Here is a 16,364-nt window from a genome sequence, read left to right as displayed (position 1 = left end):
CAACACAAGAGGTCTACATTTTAGGAGAGTCACTTAAATTGCCGCGACACCTGTCCTGAGTTCACTGACTATCCTACATGGTAGTTTAATATATAGAATATGGTCCTTCTTTTTAATTACCTCCAAACTTATCCCTTTTTAATGTATTAAATTAAAAAAAATAAAAGAGCTTTCAATGGCCAAGGTTGGAATAATTTGAGAAATAAAACAAAGTACAAATAAATATACATGAGTCCATAATGATATAGCTGAATGATTGAATAAATGAATGAGGAAAATCGACAAGTCTCCATGCAGAAAAATTCTAATTATTTATGAAGATATTCCATACTCAATATAGTGGGGCATAATTTCCCACTGCCTCCGTGTGGCTCTACATAGTGACTTCCTTCCAAAGAGGATACTGTATAAGAGGGAAGATGAACTTTACAGTGGAGAAATCTGAAAGGCAATACACCACTCATGTAATAAGCATGAGTATGAACAATGGTAAGTCCTGATGGTGCTATGTACCATTGATACAATGAGAATGACCCTTTACCTCGGTTGTATTCACCAAAATTTATAACCTCAATCTAATCATGAGGAAAAATGAGAAAAACCTTAAATGAAAAATATTTTATAAAACATTTGACCAACAAAAACAAAAACAAAAACGCAATACAAAAGTCTGAGAAACTGTCACAGCCAAGAAGTGCATAAGGACTCATGAAAACTAAATGTAATATAACATCATAACTGGGATCTTGGAACATGATCATCAATATACTAAGGACAAAAGGACATTAGGTAAAAAAGAAATAAATATCAATAAAGTATATGCTTCAGTTAACAATAAGGTGTCAATAGATATTGGTTCATTAATTGTTACAAATGTATTATACTAGCAAGGTAGTGATAATGGTTTACATGGGAAGTGCCTCACAATTATAAAATTGTTTTACAATTTTTCTGTAAAGCTGAAAGATTTCTAAAATGAAAAATATTAAAACAAATAACAGTTCTCAAGTACTTCTGATTATAGATGCTGATGTCTTGCTTGAAGAAAATGAAAACAATAACATGAAAAATAAATCAGAAACTTCAAAGTAGGTATTACAACTTCGGTTCTCTAAAAATCTCAATAACAGAATTTATTCTTAAGGTATTATATAAATGGAAATTCAAATCAGCGATCTTTGATACAGATAGCAAGAGCAAGAGGGAGGGGCGAGGGTGGCAAAAGAATAATTAAAAATCTTCTAAAAAGCAGAGGCTTCTGAGCGGTTCAGTGGGTTAAGTCTCTGCCTCTGGCTTGGGTCATGATCTCAGGGTCCTGGGCTAAGTCCCACCTCGGGTTCCCTGCTCAGCAGGGGGCCTGGTCCCCCTCCCTCTCTGCCTGCCTCTCTGCCAATTTGTGATTGCTGTCTGTCAAATAAATCTCTCTCTCTGTGTCAAATAAATAAATAAAATCTTAAAAAAAAAAAAAATCTTTTAGGGCGCCTGGGTGGCTCAGTGGGTTAAGCCGCTGCCTTCGGCTCAGGTCATGATCTCAGGGTCCTGGGATCGAGTCCCGCATGGGCCTCTCTGCTCAGCAGGGAGCTTGCTTCCCTCTCTCTCTCTCTGCCTGCCTCTCCATCTACTTGTGATTTCTCTCTGTCAAGTAAATAAATAAAATCTTTAAAAAAAAAAAAAATCTTTTAAAAAACAAAAGGTGCCTAACTGGCAAATCCTATCAAACAACTAAAAAGTAAATAATACCAATTTTTTAAATATTTTTCAAAAAAAACTTTATCAGTGGGTTTTATCCTACAAATGCAAGATTGGTTAAACATTTGAGAATCAATTAACATAAAATGCCAAATTGATGGGAAAAGGACAAAAACCACATTATCATCCCAACAAATGTATGAAAAATATTTGACCAAATCTAACACTCAAAAAAGAAATAAAAGGGATTTCTCTATCTGTTAAAGAAAATCCATAAAAAAATTACAGCTAATATTATACTTAATAATAAAAGACTGAATTTTTTTTTCCCCATGATCAGACACAATTAACAAACTCTATCTCAACTTAAAAAAAAAAAAAAAGAATAAAGATACAGCCTACCAACATCAAGAATCAAAGGAGGGCATATTATATACATTCCACAGATATTAAAAGGATAAAATGTGACAAATATGAAAAGTTCTGTGCAAACAAATATCATAACTTAGATAAATTGGTCTATTCCTAAAAGACTGAACTCCCAAAATCACTCAAAGAGAAATAGATAGCACAACTAGTCTAACAAAGGAATTGAATTTTATGAAAAACTTCCCAAAAAAGAAAACTTCATGCCCTATGGCTTTACAATAGCAATTCTACATGATTTCCAAAATAAAAAACAACCATTATGTTTAGAATTTCAAGAGCCCTAATATGATACAAAATCTGATTATAACTTCATTTATCCCATGGCATTCTTGAGTACCAACTCAGTACAAACATTTAGCTAAAATGTTTTTATATTCCCTGAAATTATTGTTAGCTCCAGGATTTAATAATCCTTGAGATATTTGGATATTTTGCTTTTCCTAGTCTACAGTTGCCTTGGAAACTAACTGCAGATTGTATTGGAAATGACTACAAAGAACATTCAACAATTACTGAGTGTAGTGTTAGAGCAGGCTTCCTTCAAGGGTACACAGACTTCATTTACAGCTCTGTGCCAGTGACACAGACCTGCGTGAGAGCCCACGACTATATATGGTGGCAGTTAGATTAAATTTATTTTCCAAAGGCATGGATACCTTGTACTTTTCTCAGTTTTATGCCAATTTTGTGGTAGCTCTGTGAATGGGTTGCCTGTTGATTTCTTTCCTGCGAGCTCTATGATTAATTAACCATATCTAGAGTACACAGTATGTAAACTGCTTGCTGAGTTCCATTTAGCAGGCTTACTTCGCTGCTTATTATATTAACCTTATACACATTGAAATTGATCAGATAAATACAGTGAATAGACTCAAGTGTCTCAGTTTCTTTCTGTTTCTGCTGGTATCAGAGACTCTTTATGACACCAAGATTTATCTCCTATATTCCCAATTTGGGGAGAAAAAACTCTACAAAGATTATTTAAAAGATTCTGGCCTTTCTCTACCAATTTTTCTTAATGGCATAAGGAAAGGGAGTTTTTGGGGGTGTCCAAGTGGGTGTAGCTTAGGACAGATGTAACTCAGAATTCTAGTTTCTTAAAGTTGAATCACCACATACTTTATTAATTGATCTGTGTTAGCATATATATTGATCACAGAATATTTTTCTCAGTAAGTACAAAGTCTCAGATAATTAGAAGATATTGCATAGTCTTATTTTTTTCTCTATGAAAATTATGTGCTTTTTTTTTTTTTTTTCAACTCCAGGCTATGGGTGGCTATGTCATTGTTTTTTTTATTACATCTTAACACAATAACCACTTCCAAGTATCTTACATTTTTCTATTTTCTGCTGCCTGGCTGCTATGACTATATCAACTATCAACTTCTTACTTACAGTCCTTGTTTTATTAATAAGTGATAGAAACAAGTTATAATAACAATAATAATTAATAACAATACATTAAAATGTTACTATGAAATTCACAAAACTTAGGAAGTTTTAAAGAAAGATTGTGATTGTCATTGTCTTAGGCAAACTGTAATTGGTGTCCTTCTGGATTTCTATAATCAGGAAATGACTCTTTACAAGCATCATCTGGTCCACTTGTCTTTGAAGTTTTCTCTGTCTTCCACTGAGATGTCCATATCACTTATTTATTCCCTCTTGTAATTATGTATCAATATTAATCATGTGAAATTATATATAAGCATTCAGGGTCAAAGCTGAAAGTAGAATCATTGCATTTGGTCAGCTGGACTTTCTACACAAGCTCAGATCCATTTTGAAGCACTTACCTTCTTGGCATTTCTGTATTTTAAAACCAGTCATATAGAAATCTTTATATCTGCCACATGCTCTATGCCAGCCTATAGCCCATTTCAGGCCTTTTACCTAGACATAGTCCTCAACCAGTGATGCTCCATTCTCCCCACTGCACGGTAGAATTTCCAGAGAAAGAGTGCCATGCATAGCCACTTTTCTCATATGCTTTCATAAACAAGCTCAGGTTTTTAACAGTGTCTTTCCTAGCGACCCCACGTCCATGATTTAAAATCATAATTTCACCTAAATCTGATCCTCTTAACTTTTTTTTTACCAGTATTTCCAAGTCTAGTAGGCATTTTACTCCTTCTCATATCATGTTTTATTTTATAATTCCCTTTATATAAGCATTCTCTGATTGTAGTAAAACTTTGTACTTGATTATTATATTAAACATTACTGTTAGTTAGTGGTGTGATCTTATTAATTTAGTAATGTAACAACATATTACATTGTTGTCTTCATATTATGTTACATCTCAGAACTTCAGATGCGGGAAATGGGCACAGGCATATTCTTCATCTACTAGAAACCCAGCGAGCGTATCTTTATTTTTTAATATTTTATTAATTTATTTGACAGAGAGAGACACAGAGAGAAGGAGAGAACACAAGCAGGGGAGCAGCAGAGGGAGAGGGAGAAGCAGCCTTCCCACTGAGCAGGGAGCCCGATATGGGACTTGAGCCCAGGACCCTGTGATCATTACCTGAGCTGAAGGTAGACAGTTAAGGACTGAGGCACCCAGTGTATCTTAAGAGTATATCTCCTGTGGCTCAGTTTTGGAAGACCAAGTTGTATATCCCTTCTGAACACCAGTGTATTTCCATATACTCCAGTGATATTTCTCCAGGGCCAGGGGATTTTAATCAGGAGCAGAATAAGATTTTATACAAATTTTCTTAAAGATATTACTAAATATACTAGAGTTTTGGTTTTTGAAGCACAAATAGCAATAGTATGACACTGTTATTCTCTACCATTATAGCAGCTACAACCTTACCCTGAAATACTGGATATCATGGGGTAGTATTAATTATAGCAATGAAAAACATATCCATATACATATGTGTGTGTGTGTGTGTGTGTGTGTGTGTGTATGCTATAATTTGCACAGTTCTCATTTCAGGATATGAGATGAGCATTTTCAAAAATATATCTTTTATTTATAGTATTTTAGCAAAACTTTAAATAATCCCTCTGGATATTATAGCCAGAAACCTGAACTGATTATTCAAGACAAGTTTCTAATGCCAAGATTGGCCCAAAAATGTAAGTTTCACCTTTAAAAGAATATAATTTTTAAAGAAATTTAATTATATTTTATTATTTTTTAAAGATTTTATATATTTATTTGACAGAGAGAAATCACAAGTAGTTGGAGAGGCAGGCAGAGAGAGAGAGAGAGAGGAGGAAGCAGGCTCCCCGCTGAGCAGAGAGCCCAATTCAGGACTCGATCCCAGGACCCTGAGATCATGACCTGAGCCGAAGGCAGCGGCTTAACCCACTGAGCCACCCAGGCGCCCAAGAAATTTAATTATATTTTAGTACACGTGTTACAATTTTAAACATTCTATTCATCCATTATAACATTGAAGACTCAATAAATGCCATCCTTCTTCCTCTCCCAATTTCTATAAGAAATAAAACACTTAACTCTAAAAAATATAGAAACAAAATGGAAGTTTTTTTTTTTTTTTTTTTTAAACCACTCTTCTCTATATTGGAGAATTTGGCTTAGGTGTGAAAGCCAAGTGGACTCGCTAACCATTTACTGTCTAGACCTGCAGACAGCCTATTAGAGAATAAATGGAGTGAACAAAATATGTATTTTTTTCCCTAGGTCATTGCCTCTAATGGGCTGAATTTTGTTTTTTCTATTTTCAAAATCTGTACAGATGAGTTTTCCTAAATCCAGAAACATAAATAAGTACTACCACCATCACAAGGTAACTTAGCTTACCCCTAAGTATGGGAAGAGTAAAAGAATTTGGTCAAACAGCCAAAGATGAGTCTCAAAGAGAGAGTTTCTCCTCTTTGAGGGGGAAAAAACAGTGTGGTAGCTCTGTAATATGTTAACTTGCTATGCTGAACTCTTTTACTTCTCAGAATTTCCTACTGCATTTCTTATAAGGGTGAGACACAAGAAAGAATCATGAGATTATGAGTGTAGAGGGAAGCAAAAGTCATTTTGTAACTCACACACACTGTTGTTAACCTACTGACTCATGCCCTTGACTTAAAGCAGTGACTAAGCCTGCATGTGCACCTCCCCATAGATCCTCCGCCAGCTTTCCCACCACTGAATCAGTAGTGAGTGATGTGCACTGGGAATTATATACAAGTGATGAATCAGTAAATTCTACTCCTGAAACCAATACTACACTATCTGTTAACTAACTGGAATTGAAATAAAAACTAAAATAAATAAATAGAGAGTGAGAAGTCAGTTCTGTGATGAAGAGTTCTGGTTCCTATAGGACATGGTAGTCATCAAGGTCAGAAACAACAAAATTGACACAAGTTTTACTTCTTTTTTTTGTGGGTCTCCAGTTCATGAATGTGCATCCATCCTGCATTTGATCCACTCTACTCTATATTCATCTTTACTTTCTGATGACCTACACTGTGGATTTGAAGATCTAGCAACAGATGCAGAATCAAGAGTCTTTCAAAGACAGTTTAACAAGCGACTAAAGTTTTTTTTTTTTTTAATTAAAAATTTTATTTATTTATTTATTTATTTATGCGACAGATGGGGATCACAAATAGGCAGAGAGGCAGATAGAGAGAGAGGATGAAGTAGGCTCCCTGCTGATCAGAGAGCTCACTGTGGGGCTCGATCCCAAGACCCTGGGATCCTGACCTTAGCCAAAGGCAGAGGGTTTAACCCACTGAGCCACCCAGGTGCCCCGCGCCTAAAGTTTCTTAAGAGCAATTACCTATAAGGAATTGTCCTAAGAATTTTTCTTTTTTTTATTATTTCTAAATCTCTGCCCGTTCAACTCTTTGGGTTATACCTTAAAGTGATGTTCGACCAGAAATACAGTGATTAACCGTAGGTAGGGTAACAGCAGTCTATCAATCTCCAGTCTTCATGACTATGTTCACAAGTCATGAACACAAGTCATGTTTTTCCTTTGTATATAACCACAGAACTGCTTTTAAGCAGTGGATTATTTTGTCTTCATGGATCAAACAACAAAAGAGCTATATCTACTATAAGGACATGTTGAACCCAAACTTGAAATCTCATCCCCTATTTTATTTCAGGTCTGCAAAGAAATCTATTTGCCTTTTCCTAATCATCTGTTTTATCTACAATGAAAAGAACATTATCACAAATAGACTCCAATAATCAAATGTTGCAGCCATGTCAAAAATAACATGCAAGTAACAGAGAAGCAACACATTTGCTTTATACACTTCAGTATCAAAGTTCCGGGGAGAAATTAAGGTCACCTTACAAGTCAAAACCCAAGGACTGAGAAGAATTAAAAGATAAAAATCAAAGTATTTTGATTCTGTGAGTTAAAAATTCTAAAGGAATTGAAATCACAATTCTTAATTTTAATTTTAATTAATTTTGATTAAATTTGGTTTTAATTAAAAATCAAAAACGTTAATTCTGTTCAGTCTTAACCTGAAGACTTTTTGCAATTTCTTCCGCATTGCCCACTAGGTACATAAGTATGTGTCTTTCAGGATCTCAAAAGGTGAATTGGTTCAGTGCTGTTTCTCTGATGCAGCTCTTTTTATGTAAGTAGTATAGTATACTAGGAAACACAATAGTAACCCACAACTTCATGCTCACCGATTGCTCTTAGAGTGCAACTTAATACCTAGTCATTTAGAAGTTATTCCAGGCTATATTATTTTCCTATCATACAATATTAAGTATTGCCCGAGATGAATGCAGAGATTTAGTGGTAACTGAAAAGAAGAAAGTAAATGGAGAACTCAGTTCTTTTCTTTTACCTTTTTCTTTTTTTAATAGACTGTTTTTTAAAAAGCACTGTTAGGTTCACAACAAAACTGAGCAGAGAGTACAGAGAATTCCATGTAACTCCTATCGCTACTCGATAATGGATGCATTACATTGATGATATAATGTTAACATGTTAAGATTTGCCTTTGCTGCAGGACACCCTGCAGGCTTTGCTGGTACATCTACAAGGAAAGAAATGGGCAATAAACCCCCCAAAATCCAAGGCCCAGGCACTGCCATAAGATTTTGGATGTCTGGTAGGATAAGACACATGTCACAAAAGCTGTGATTGATAAGATGCAAGCTTATTCAACCTCTAAGAATGTGAAATAATTATAAGCCTGCCTAGGAATTTCGGACTTTTGGAAGACTTTTAATACCCACTGGCACAGAGTGTCCATCTCTCTTACCACCTGGTAAAGAAGGAGTAGTCTCATGAGCACACTGTGAAGGTGTATACATGAGTTGTGTCTTTCCACAGCGTCAGCTTTCTTCAATCACAAAACAAAGTTAAATCTTTTTTTGCTAAATTCGAAAGCAGGTTCGGGATTCCAAACTCAGTGACAATTCATCATGTGATTAAACTTGGCTTCTTACACAGCATACAGAGCAGGACAGAAGACGAGCCACACCACAAACAAGATAACAGAAAGTGCAGGAAGTTAACGAATTAAATGCCAAGTCAGACTATGGACATGAAGTTGAGATAAGGGTTGGGTCTGTTTGGCCCTTACTGCCGCTTATGTTCCAGCAGGGAAGGACCTCGATTCTGTTGGGAGAGCAGTCAGGCAAAGCCTTCAGTAGCAATTGCCTTTTTTAAGTGGTCAGACATACAGGGTCAGGTCTGAAGATTCTGACTGTTTGCTGCCAAAAATCGTCCCCTTTTTAAAGGGATTTAATCAGTTTTGGGTCTCTGCAGACCTTCTCTGGTTCTGTTCATTATCAGTTCTGGGGTGTCAGCCGATGTTGGTCCTGGTGATATCTCCTACCTGCACTATCTTAACTGTTTGCCTCATTGACACAGGCTCCTGCTTGAACTGAGAGACTCTGTTGTGCTCTATAGGCACATGTGAGATGAAGGATCAGAGCAATGGCCATCTTTGAGAAGGCAAAAATACTAATGAAATAGATTTAAGCTGTGGATTCTCCTAAGCTACCACTTGACTTAGATGTGCTTTGACTGCAGAAAGCATGATTTCGGCACTGTGGCAAAAACAACTAAAGGGGAGAATACCCCTGGGATTTTGGTTCCAGCTCCAAAAGGGGGCAAACACCTGACATAACTCGGTAGAATAACAGCTCCTACCTGTATACACAGCACACCTCTAGACAGAGTCTCTCACACAGCACCCAGTGTAGCAGACAGTTGGCTGAGCTCAAACTGGGCTGGCTGGTGATTACACTTAAGTCCTGGCCATTAAAACAGCCAATTAAATTGTTAATGGGTAAAACCACCTTGGGTGTGTGAACTAAAATACTATTCCATGTTTTAATATATTTGAATGTTCAACTAGTACAGCCTATTGCTCCATATGCCAGACTAGAGGCCCTTTCCCAAACACACAATACTGCAAAGCTATGGAAATTGTCATAAACAACTATTGCCCCAACTCTCTTGGTAAAGCCACACACTATCCTGCTGAGAACACCAAGCCCATACACCCAGAAAAAGAATTATCTACTGGAATTTGCAATGGGACATCCTACTGGGATGGGTGAATTAATTTGCACCTCTGGGTGGGGGGAACTACTCAATCTCCACTGGGATCCCATTGTCTTCCTGAAAACTGTATCTATTGAAACACGCTATGCACACTATGGAACATGTGCAGTTGAAGGAGGAACAGATAGGGTCCTGGTGTGGCATATCTCACCCCACACCATCTTCTTACACCTGACAGTGCACACCCAATTCATATGGTATATACAACTTGGTCAGATTACTAAAGCTATCAATTTCCTTCTCTTCAAGGCTGGGGATGGGGGGAAACATTCTATTTTGAATTATCACCTGACTTCTATCTTTGTTACTTCCACTGGCTTAGAGGACATTATAACACATGTAAAATCCCTCATTAATTCACCCAGCAAGTCTTAAATGATAGCCAACAAAGTATCTCCTTGTTGAACACTGAAATGTTTCTGATGTGAAAAGCTGTCCTCCAAAATAAAATGGTCTTCAACTTTATTACTGCTTCACAAGGAAACACTTGCACCATTATCCAAACAGAATGTGTTCATACCTGATGAGTCTGCTAATGAATCATCTTTAGGAAGTCATATGAACACAAATGAAGGCCCTGAGTGATCCAAGCTCCAGCCTAAGGGATTTAATAAATCAAGGGTTTGGATCCTAGGGCTCATGGTGGGAGATGTTGTCAGTGATTTGGGGAACTATTGTCTTAATCTGTGTTTTCTCTTGCATGTGCCTGCTTTGCTGCTGGGGCATGTGCCCCAGATGCAGGCAGACAGAGCCTCCACATGCGCTACCACCCTGCTAATGAAACCCCTTGCTGACTGCTCAGGAATCACTACAGAAAAAAGACACATAATTTTATAAGAGCTGGTCCTGAAGAATGGAGTGTTGGAGAACATCATCAAAAGACTGACCCATGACCTGAACCTAGGCATTCAGAGCCTCTTTATCCCCTTCTCCTTGGAACACGGATTCTGCTTACCTTCCCCACACCTAGAGGCTGCTTCAAGGACGTAGCCTTGAGATAGTGGTATAGTGTAGAGAACACCTGTATTCTGTTTGTGACAAAACCCATGGAAGGCCTCTTGATAAACTTTTAGGAGGCAGTGGACAGGTGTGGGTATCCTTTTGTCTTGCTGCCACCCAAGACAAGCCTTGCATATACGTTTTCTTTGCTTACTAGAACTGTTACCTACCAGCAGAGTGGCCTGTGCCCTTCTTTGGTCTCACCCTTCCCTCTGAGTACAGGGGCAAGTTTCTGATTATACTAGGGAAACTCCCAGAAGAATTACTACTAATCAACACTACTCTACCTCCTGAATGAAGCAATGTCACAATAGATATATCCAAGATTAAATGATAAAATAATAAAATATACTGTTTAAAAAAATTCCTTTTTCTTGTATTTGACAAAAAATAAGATTAAAATTCATTGAATGAACAAGTTTAAAACCAAATAAATTCTTTTTTTTTTAAGGTTTTATTTATTTATTTGAAAGACAGAGATCACAAGTAGGCAGAGAGACAGGCAGAGGGAGAGGAAGGGAAGCAGGCTCCCTGCTGAGCAGAGAGCCCAATGCGGGGCTCGATCCTAGGACCCAAGGACCATGATCTGAGCCAAAGGCAGAGGCTTTAACCACTGAGCCACCAGGCACCCCCCAAATAAATTCTTAACTGAAGAGCTCACACATGCCTATACAATTTTTCTTCTTTAACAACCCAGCTATTATTTTTATTTACCAAACATTACACATGGAAAAAACAGAGCCTTGGTAAGGTTAAATAAGTTATCCAAGGTCACACGGCCAGGAAGTGCTAGAAGCAGTATTTAATTGTGGGCAATCTGCCACCGGGGTGTGACCCTTAAACCAATATGTTATACAACTTCATGAATAAAAATGATTCCTTGAGAAAAGATCAAATAAATTGGGACATTTAGATTCTGGTATAGATTATAACTCATTATCTACAAAAACTCCAAGTTGTGACATATCCTTTGACAGACCTTAACATCAATTCTGAGAAATTACTTGTACCAGACTATGCATCTGCATAGATTAAGGAAAACATACATTTTATTGACATTTTCAAAATGGTGCTGTTTTTAAAACTATTGCAAATTGTTAGGCCAGAAATCAATGATGTATTAAGAGCGTTAATGCAGGCAGTGTTACAAGCTCTTAAAAAGGACCAACACTATTGTTAGTAGATAAATTATGCAAGCTTGGTCATGTACATCTGTTGATTTGCCAGATAGCTAATTAAAATGCATTAAAGCCATTATGCTGTTTAAAGGCACATTTTGTGATTTCATAAAATGTCATTTATCTACTTTAAACCATACTTGTTTTGATCTGCTGCACAAAAATCACTAAAGGCACAGATTTGGCATATAAATGTACCTCCAAAGAAGAAGTATGTGTTTCTCGTTACCTTAGTTTCAATGGAATATAATCTATTTGATGACATTATACTGGACAAAAAAATGTCATGCCTAATACATAGATTTTGATTCTTTACTATGAGTAATTTTTTAAATATTTAATTTATTATATTTAATTATATTCAATCTAACAAAAGCTCTCATAATATTATCAGCTAACATTTATTGAATTTTGATATGTAACAGGCAAATTTAATTTCTTACTATATATTAAATAGCTTTATACTCAAATTATTAAATGCTCAAAATAACATTTTAGAATACATATATTATCTTTATTTTGCAGATAATGCAAAACTGATCAAATATCACCCTACCAGAAAGTGGGAGATTTAGCATGACCAGTCAGATTGTTCCTGAGCCCTCACCCATATATGTTTCCACCTCTCAATTTTTTCCAGTAGAAATCCTCTTTATTTTCTCGGGAAACAACAACAACAAAATAAAATAGATTTTACATTTCCATGGTAAAATTTCTAACATTATTTAAAATTTTTATGATATTTGAAAAGGCAGACATATTTAGTTTGGCTCACAGCTATATTTACTCATGGAGTCAGGGTTGTTTCCACATAACCATGTGAAAGAGGGTAAAAAATCAGTCATTCTTTAACAATATCAAAAATGCTTGAAGTTAAGACAATATTTATTCAACTTTGAACGCTCTCTCTTTTCCCCTATCTTTACCTACTCTTTCAAAAGAAGACATCTTTTCTAAGTTAAAATACAAGAATGCCATATTCTTCTAAGGAAATATTATCTACGTACAGCAAAGCTTCAAAATGAATTAGCACTAGAGCATATCATGCTTAGCGAAATAAGTCAAGCAGAGAAAGACAACTATCATATGATCTCCCTGATATGAGGAAGTGGTGATGCAACATGGAGGCTTAAGTGGTTAGAAGAAGAATAAATGAAACAAGATGGGATTGGGAGGGAGACAAACCATAAGTGTCTCTTAATCTCACAAAACAAACTGAGGGTTGCTGGGGGGAGGGGGTTTGGGAGAAGGGGGTGGGATTATGGACATTGGGGGGGTATGTGATTTGGTGAGTGCTGTGAAGTGTGTAAACCTGGTGATTCACAGACCTGTACCCCTGGGGATAAAAATATATGTTTATAAAAAATAAAAAATTTAAAAAAAAATGAATTAGCACAATCATCTTCACTTTAAAAGAATTGACTTTTCACAATATTATTTTCAGTAGGAATTTTATGTTAATCTAAATTAGTTTTTACTTTATTTTATTTTTTATTTTTATTTATATTAATGCACAATATTAATCTAAACTGTAAGGTAATATGGAAACTGCTAAATTGGACTCCTTTAATTCTGCAGGTTTTACACCAACAAACATAGACAGGATTAAATAGAAGAAAACTATTGTTCTCCTTTTTCCTTTTTAAAGTAAGGTAATGAAAAGGAGTAAGATACACATTTCCAACTTCAGCCAGATGTAACACTTTCTTTAATTCTCAGGAAGTGGAATTTGTATCTACTTGTCGGCACACATATTTGTAATCCTATGTAGAGTTTTGGACACTGTTTTCATGCTTTCTAGACTTACCTAATTTGTCTTACTCTAAACCAAAGTTCTCAAATCTAAAACTCAGAGGAAAAAACCCACATTTGTTCATGTGCATGCCCACACACATACACATGTGTGCACAGATGCACACACAGATACACATTTTTCTTGTGAAGAACTGACGAGAAGAAAAAGGTGGTTGATTTATAATTGCTTATACTCAGTATTTGACACTAGATAAAAATTAACTGTGACAACACTGTTTCCCACATTTTTGGGAATCCTGAAGAACAGTGAGAAAATGAATGACTCTAATAAATAGATTTTTAGCAGGTAGTCTGCCTGTCAAATCTGCCTATAGAGTGACGTAGCTAGAATAATTTATTCATAAGCAGTTGCTGGTGGTTTGACTTCATGAGGACCCAGTTGGAAGAACCAAATGGCAAGATTACTAATGAGGTGGTGAATTCTATTCATGTGAATAGAGTCCCATGAATGAACCACTGAGTATGTGCTGTGTTTTATGAGAATCCTCACCCAAGTAGCAGAAGAGATTTTCAATAATCATGTGTACAAAATAGCCCTTTCTATTAATAATTCTTCCCCAGACATCTCTCTGATTGCTCAATGGCCTCAAGAAAAGTGAAGTTTATGCATGAGCTTGAGCATATGGGCTTCACCTCACCAAAATATATCTTACCACTGTTGATGACCATTTCTGGAGGGACTGGCCAGCCATCTGGTAGCAGGTTGATTATATTAGAGTTGCAGGGTTAATGCTTTGTCCTCACTGGAAAGAATAATTAATCTATGTACTGATTATTTATTCTGCCAGTAATTCTTTGGCCTGCACAATCATATGTAAAATTACTAAATATCATATTCACCATCTTTATATACAAAATAGCATTATTTCTGACAGGTAACACAGTTTCAACCAAAGAAGTGAGAAAGGGAGAAAAAAAAATCTCTCTCAAAAAAAAAAAAAATTAACCAATAATAAATTAAATAACATTTTTTTTTACCTGCTTCTTATTATTTTATAAAAGGTGTTGATGACATTAGTTAATTTTCTAATTTAATCTCTAGGTTATAGGTTATCAAAGGGTAGGTTGTGGTTGATCTAGAAGAGGAAGCAAATGGCAAAAGACGAAAGAATTCTTGGTCCTCCTTTTCAGAGAAGTGATGACCACTTCATTAAACAAAGAATAACTATCATGTTAAGAAGATAAGTAATACAGTTGCTATTATTTTTATTCCCAGATTAAATTTAAATGAAAAAATACATTTGGATACTGAATTGACAATCTCATGGACTATCTCATTGTTTTGTTATCATCTTGAAATCAACTGTAGCCCTTTGCAATCCCATCTACAAAATAGGAGAAAAATTTGGTAACAATTTCCAGGCACTCTTTCCCATAGAATTCTGGTGAAATATTGGGATGCAGCAGATGGTGTGAAGACTTTTATTTTTTTCCCCTTTGTCAGTACATGTATTTTTTTTTAATGTATAATACAATTGTAAGATTTACATTAAATTTCAGGATTTTTTAGGTGCTGCAGGTACCAGTGATTATCAAAGGCAGTTTTCAGTGTTCACTGTAGTCTTCTAATTTCCTGAAAGCAACAGTGGTTTTCCATGAACATTTTTCTTCCAAACTTCCAACTTTGCTAATTAATTTTACTTATAGTACAGCTATCTATCCGTCTGTCTGTCTATCTATCCATCTATCATGTTTATCATCATCATCATCTACATAAAACTATTAGTCATTTTTAGCTTACAACTAAGTGGCATTAATTATATTCACAATCTATTTCAGATGGAGTCATTACCACTATATTTATAGTTTTATCACCCCAAACAGAAGCTCCATGACCCCATTTTCCTCTTTTTTGCATCCATTACCTACAAAGACATGACCACTGACACCAGACTCTTGCACCCATACTAGCCGTGGCACCTGAGCTGAACAACTTTATACCTAATGACTGCCCCACTCAGCATCTCCTGGTTGGCTTCTTCTACATCTCTGGGGTCTTGGCTGTAACCACATGGCTGTTATAACTGTTATTGATGTAACTGTTGTGGTCCCCTTAGGACTTAGTAGCTGCTGTCCCTGTGCTGGTTTGCAATATGTTTGCAATATGTTCACATGGTGACTGAGGGCTGGTTCAGCTTCTACCACAAACACTCTCTTGGAAACTAAGCTTTCTTTATTTTTCGGTTTTTTTTTTTTAATTAAATTTAACTCATTTGTTTGACATAGATGGTGAGACAGCACAAGCAGAGGGAACAGCAGAGAAAGAAGCTGGGGCCGCGCTAGCAGGCAACCCAAAATGGGGCTCAATCCCTGGATCCTGAGATCATAACTTGAGCCAAATGCAGGCTCTTAACTAAGTCACCCAGGGGCCCCAAGACCAAACTTTATTCTCCCAACTTTGGAAAGCCTGTGCTACAGGAGACAGCTGATACAGTCTGAGTGACAACTTCACATATGCATGGAGACCATTACAGCTTGCCTATGGAGACCACTTAGCCTATGGGTGACGACTGCCTTTCTCCACTAGCAGTCCCTCTGTTTTGTCTTACAGACAAAAGATCTGTGGATCAGATCTACAGGGATGTGCTCTATTTCCTGACAGAGCACCAGGACGGATTCCAGCATGGGGAGCTGGGCTGCCCACTCTACTTCTGGTTTTACTTTGTCTTCATGAGTGCCCGTGGCTGGAATGTTCACGCTTAATTTTCTAAAACAGCTC

General features: G+C 36.4%; 1 pseudogene across 1 annotated transcript; it reads left to right on the top strand.

Moving 5' to 3' along the window:
* The first annotated feature begins 419 nt into the window (after positions 1-419).
* On the top strand, positions 420-16,348 carry LOC309864138 (3-beta-hydroxysteroid-Delta(8),Delta(7)-isomerase pseudogene; annotated as a pseudogene). Its single transcript has 3 exons — positions 420-489; positions 15,557-15,802; positions 16,012-16,348. The product of its transcript is annotated as a 3-beta-hydroxysteroid-Delta(8),Delta(7)-isomerase pseudogene (transcript).
* The last annotated feature ends 16 nt before the right edge of the window (positions 16,349-16,364 follow it).

This window comes from Mustela nivalis (assembly GCF_964662115.1).
Source record: "Mustela nivalis genome assembly, chromosome: 5".
NCBI lineage: Eukaryota > Metazoa > Chordata > Mammalia > Carnivora > Mustelidae > Mustela > Mustela nivalis.
This window is presented reverse-complemented; position numbering and strand designations above follow the sequence as displayed.